We start from the raw sequence: 6,730 nt of genomic DNA on the forward strand, positions 1-6,730 counted from the left end.
CCAGTCTGGGCGACAGAGTGAGACTCCAACTCAAAAAAAAACCAAAAAAACAAACAAAAAAAAACAAAGAGCAGAGGAAATACTGGCTTTGTGTGTGAGAAAGGTAAGAATATTGTTGGGGCTTGAGATTTAGGATGTGTTTGCTCATGAAAGACATGCTTCAACCTGCCCTTTACTACGTCTAAGAACTAATAGCCTTGTGAGGGGCAATCTCTCCCTAACCTGAGAGGCCACAAATTTCAGAGCATCATGAATATAGAAAATAAGAAAATATAGTTATTACATTGGACTTTGATAATAGAAACCAATAGATAAATAAAAAACCTAAGATAGCAGAACAGCCTATCACTGTATCTATATTTATGTCCAAAACCAGAATTATATCTGTCTTTGAATATTAACAGTAACCTATGAATGTGAGATTAAGGGTCATATTTTTAGATAGCTAACATTCACTGAATACTATTTAACCTGGTAATCTCATTACCTCATCTCATTTAATCCTCCCAACAATTATATTTGATAGGTTCTGTCACTATTTGGATTTCAATGAGGAAAATAAAGCTGAAAGAAGTAAGTGAATTTCTCAAAGTCACACAGCTAGTGAAGGTCAGAGTGGGACTCTATCTGAGGTTGGCCAGATTTCAAAGAGTATTTTGTTAACTAACAAGTTGTATTATGTTTTCTGAATAGCACACTTGATCATGTGTGCATATATTTGAAAAAGTAGATATGTATGCAAATATGTATGTACATAAATCACATATAAACATACATAAACAAATCCATGTATGTATATGTGTATGTGAGGATATTATGTTACATAACCATGTGTGCAAAAACAATAAATTAATGTCTTAAAATCAAGGTTCTAAGAAAAGCACAGTTGACATAAAATATATACTTGGACAATAGAACAGGATATAAAGTTAACGGAGTGAGTGGATTCTGTCCACATTTTCCTTATGGGCTTTATTTACATGGGTGTGTATGCATGTATGTCTATAAGCAGGTTTATTTTAACAATTGCATGCGTGTTTGGAAGTTATTTGAATATTTTTTCAAGCCTATGTTCCTTTTTCCTTTTTTTAGCACTTTAGTTATGCTTAGTTAAAGAAGAATAAGGGTGTTGCCTTTTCCAAGGATGACAAAGTGAACTGGAGTTCAGAAAGAAACTGGGTGTGGGCTTCTCACAGGCCTTGTTCCAAAACCTGAACTGAGAAAAAAAAGGCCCTCTAAGGAGCTCTGGGAAAGACTGGTGGAGCAGAGGAATTCTTCTGGTGGGGTGGGCAGAGTGGCCAGTTTACCTGCATCCCCGTATTAACTTAAGTGGGACCTAAGGTAATTTCCATCTGCCAGTCAGTTGACATGACTAACAATATTATTCTCGGAGGAAGAGGCGTTAAATTAAGAAATGACTCAGCGAGCCAAGAGAGTGGCTTGTTCAGTTCGATTCTGAATTACAATAAAAATACTCTTTACCTGGTGAAACCATAATTCGTTTTTCATGAGGGATGGTCAGGTTGTTCTGGGAGTCAAATGCATGCACAGTGGTCTGTGCTTTCAAGATGACGTTGTGTATGAGATCTGTGTGCATATAGTGGTGTGGTTGTCCATGGTGCTCTTGATATGATTGCCTTTATAGGACAAGACAACCAATTCACCAGGGCTGCCATTGGGTCCAGGATGGCAAATGTGTGCTCCAGGGCCCTCCCATGAGGCCTCAATCTACAACTGTACCTTCCTGAGTATGGTAGTGTGGGCAGTGTGTATTATAATCCATCCACAACAGGACAGTGATTGAGTAGGTGCCAGTCAATTCTGTGTTTCCACAATGATGCCCTGAACGTTCTTCTGTCTCTGAAGTCACTTTGGTATCTCCTCCACCTCTATAATTTCCAATCTGGTAAATCCCTGTCATCAACACTCAACCCAGCCTTGTATGTTTCTGATACAATGTTTTTGTGACTGACAGAGAACAATCATCTGTTGGATCAGTGATAACCTGTTGCTTCCAAGAACAATCAGACACAAGGCAGAGAGATCACTCTTTACCAGCAGCTGAGTGTCAAGTATTTCCTACATTAGAGAATCAAAGAAAGGGCATTTAATTAGCCTGTAGTTGTCAAAAAAAATATTGAAGGATATATTCAATTTCTGAGCAAATGAAAAGAAAGCTTTGAGAAAAACCTGTGTTATGCAATGTTGTCCTGATGTAATATGCATGTTCTTTGAAGTGATGTTGGTCCCATTTCATTGAGAATGGCATTTTAACACCACTGAGAGCTGGAAGTACTTGACTAGTAATGACTATACTGAGAAAAGAAGAGGAAAGTAAATAGTGTACTTTGGAAAACTGTAATTTGCATATCAGCACAAGGCTTTACATTTGATGAGAGAGCAAACGTTTTGCTCAAGTTCCTCTTAAACTACTTGCTCAAATTTGAACTAAGTTCAAACCCATCAGTGAGGAATCCAACAAGGTCAGTGGAGATCTCTTCATTGATTCCTGCAGACATGTTTTCCATTAGAATTTAGGAAAATAGAAATTATAAGTGTGGTGAACATGGGCACAGTTTTGTCACCTACTAGATTATGTCTGACTTTCAGTCCCAATCTCACTACTGCAATTTCTCAGGTTTTGTCTGGATTGCTTGGCTGTCTCTTATCAGAAAAAGAAATTAATTTTCAAAAATTCTCAATTCTCTTGCTCAGGTTTCAACTTGTTGACTTCTGCTTGTTGATGCAGATATTATCACAGATGTTTCTCTGTGTTGTAAAGCTAATTCTTGGTTAATGAAAGTCAGAATGATGGGTAATAATGTACCAATGTACAGTTCTTGGAACTGTCTTATGAGATAATGTAGTATTTTGGAATAAAGGTACTAAGTAAACTAAAATACTAAAAAGTTAAATATGACCATTGGTATTTACTTTGGTTGTATTATGCTAGATACTTAATGTGTATGATATCTTTAAGTCTAACAAAATCCTGTGCAACATTTTGCGTATGCATTTAAAGATGAAGAAACTAAAACTTCAGAGGGTTTAAATACCTCCCGAGAAAAATTTAATAATTGGTGAGCAAAGATTTGAAAAGCAGTGGTTCTATGCAAGAACACTGAATCTAGAAAGAACTTGATGGATACAAAAAGACCACTTTTGAACTGTGTAATCCTGCACAATTACTTACCTCCTATTATCTCAATTTCATCATTTATAAAATAGGGGGGTGATGATAGCATCTACTTCACAGATATTTCTAGATAGTTAAACTGGTAAGAGACTGATAAGAGAATAACATTTCAAAGTGGCAGAGAAAACGTTAACAATGGAAAGTTTTCTATAGTAAATGCTCCAATAAGAGATAGATCAGGAACCTAAAGCTTAGAAACTTACCTAAAGTTTAGCCAAGCTGAGAGAAACACTAAGACCATCTTGATCACAGGCAAAGAAAAGAGAACAAACACTGATGAGGAGACATTTGAGATCAATGTGAGAGAAGGGTTACAAGAAAGGATATCACTACTCTGAATACAGTGTTCAAACCACACTCCAGATAAATTACACTAAATATTCTTGACATATCTTGAGTATGAGCTTTCCTAACTTTTGTCAGTGGTTTCTCTTGAGCTACTGGGAACAGGGAAAAAATCCAGAAAAAAATAAATTAGAACATGAGCTCTTAAGGTTGTTTTCAAAACTTCGACTTATTAAGGTGGTAAACCATGATTCATTAAGCTGGTAATGTCATTTAAAACTCAAAATTAATTTAGGAGGTTCAACAATTAGGTTCACGAACCATCCTAGAAAAAGTGCTACCTACCTCATTACTGAATAGCGCTATGGTCACCTTCGAAGTCCTCCCCTTGGGAAGTTATGCACTGACACCAGTGACTAGTCCACCACCGAAGCAATTTTGAAGCTCTTTTTCTGGAATGGCCTTCAGAGCTGGGTCGTTATTTGTTGAGGTATGACAATTAAGTTCATAAACTTGCTACCGTGTCCTTATGATGGCAGCACTGTACATATAAATGTATTGGAACACCCTCCCTATTCACCTGATCTGACCCTCAATGATTGTTTTTTCTTTACCTGAAGATAAGGAAATATTGAAAGGAAGACATTTTGATGACACTCAGGAAATCAAGGGTAATACAAATACAGCTCTGATGGCCATTCCAGAAAATGAGTTCCAAAACTGCTTTGATGGACTAGGCACTGACATCAGTGCACAGTTTTCCAAGGGGAGTACTTCAAAGTTGGCCATAGTGATATTCAGCAATGAGGTATGCAGTACTTTTTCTAGGATGAGTGTGCAAACCCAGTTGCAGGACCTCGTATTTAGAGGTCTCAAAATTAGCATGTCCATAACTCAGGTTATGACCTTCCATTTCAAAACCTAAATCCTATTTCTCCCCAAGGCTTTCCAAGCACAGTAATCAGTAACTCAAACACTTAGACTCCACGCCTGGTAAGCTGACTTTATGTCTCTTGTTCTGTCATGTATCTTATCTAATCTATCAAAACTCCTTAAGGTCTGTCTTCAGAATGTCACCACTCTACTGCGATTACCTCCATTTTTAATAGAGCTTTCTCCTTGGTTTTTGGTAGGTTGTAGCAGGAAAACTTGCATCATTGCAGAAAAAAATGTCTATAAATCATCACTTGTTTTGAAGAGGAACTTCTATAGCATACTGCATGGTGTCCTGGGTAGGAATTTATTTGGAAAAGAAATCAGTAAATATAGTCTGCCTGAACATGTGGCAACCCTTTGCCCAATTCTGCCTCTGAGAAAACAGTCACTGGAGCCTGAAAGCTAATGAAGGGATGAGATCCCAAAGAGCCATGAGATCATAACACATGTCTGCAGGCGTGATTACTTGGGTATGGTGAAGAAGGAAGTGCGTAAAAGGTTTTACTTTTACAACCAGACTTGAAATATGCTGTAGCCTTTGGTTTGACTTTCTTTTTGTTTTTTGAGATGGAGTTTCACTTTGTCACCCAGATTTGGAGTGCAGTGGCACATTCATGGTCACCGCAGCCTTGACCTGCTGGGCTCAGGCGATCCTTCTGCCTCAGCCTTCCAGGTAGCTGGAACTGCAGGCACACACTACCACGCCTGGTTTTTTTTTTTTTTTTATAATAGAGATGAGATCTCACCAAGTTGCCCAGGCTGGTCTCAAACCCCTGAGCTCAGGCAATCATCTCTCCTTAGCTTCCCCAAATGTTGGGATTATAGGCTTGAGCCACTGTACCCCGTTTTCAAGATTTTTTTTTTATTTTGAAATTTATTTGATGACTTTACACTTTATTTATATCAGCATTGAGTAACAATAAACTCATACAATCAGGAAGTGATTTTGTAGTATCTGAATTATTCAAACTTTTGTTAGCACTATTTTTATCATCTACTTCTCCTTCATTCACTGAACCTTTGGTTAAAATATATTGCATGAGCAGGGCTTGGTAGTTCAGCCTGTAATCCCACGCCTTTGGGAGGCTGAGGTGAATGGATTGCCTGAGTCCGCGGGTTCCAGACCCACCTGGGCAGCGAGACCTCATCTCTACAACAAATCAAAAAATCAGCTGGGCGTGGTAGCACATGCCTGTAATTCTGGCTACTTGGAAGGCTGAGGCGGAAGGATCGCCGGAGCCCAGCAGGTTGAAGCTGCGGTGGCCAGGAATGGCCACTGCACTCCAGTCTGGGTGACAGAGTGAGACTCCAACTCAAAAAAACCAAAAAAAACCAAACAAAAAACATATTGCATGGACACTGCCAAGACACAATGAAGGCATGTTTCAAAATAACTTGCAGAGAGATTTACAAGGGTAATTATCCATGGATTTATTTCTTCTTGTAGATAACACAGGATCTTTCAACAAAGTACAAAAGAAAGTTAATTCTTACTATTGATTAATAACTTTCTTTCACCAAGTATTTGTGGCAGTATGCACAAGGAAACACACATTAAAATGTAACTAGAAATACAGAGTCAGGGTGAGGTTAGAAAATAAACTTCTGGAAAAGAAACACAAATATGCCAGCTATAAATGTCATGTGGTTGCTGCTGTGAACTGCAAATTTATTTCTGAAGAAATGGAGACACTGTTATTTAAACAATTCTCATTATAAGAGAAGAAAACACCTACCAGTTCATTGGATGCTGTAAATTAAAGTGAAAACACTCTGAGTCATTGGAAAAAGAAAAGAAAAAAACAATTAAACCTTTGACTGAATGCTAACTTGACAAGCTAGCACACACAGAGCAGGGACATTTTGAAATTAGCAACAAGAAGGTTTTGTCGTTTGCCTGACACCTAATTCAGTACAAATTCTTTCCACATATCACTGATATGTTTTGATATCGTTCTTTTTGAAATATTTTATTTTATTTTATTATTTTTCCTCTTTTAATTTGAATTTTAAAATTGTGGGGTAGGTATCATTCTTAATAAATGTGATGATAGCAGAACAATACCGACCCAAAAAAAAAAAATGACAGTTCTTTTAGAGCACTTAGTGCTTGGGATGTATTGTTCCATGCACTTCATTTAAAAAATGTATTAAATTCCTTCAGTAAGTAATATTAGACTCCCCATTTTATAGACTAAAAAGCTGAGGCACAAGAGATTGAAAATCTTTCAGGAAAGATCATTCAGCTAGTAAGTGACAGAGCTATGTGGAACTTTAATTAATATTTATTACATCCATAATATTATAGAACCA

Source organism: Carlito syrichta, unplaced genomic scaffold (genome assembly GCF_000164805.1).
Source record: "Carlito syrichta isolate Samal-C Ts95f unplaced genomic scaffold, Tarsius_syrichta-2.0.1 Scaffold304330, whole genome shotgun sequence".
NCBI classification, from domain to species: domain Eukaryota; kingdom Metazoa; phylum Chordata; class Mammalia; order Primates; family Tarsiidae; genus Carlito; species Carlito syrichta.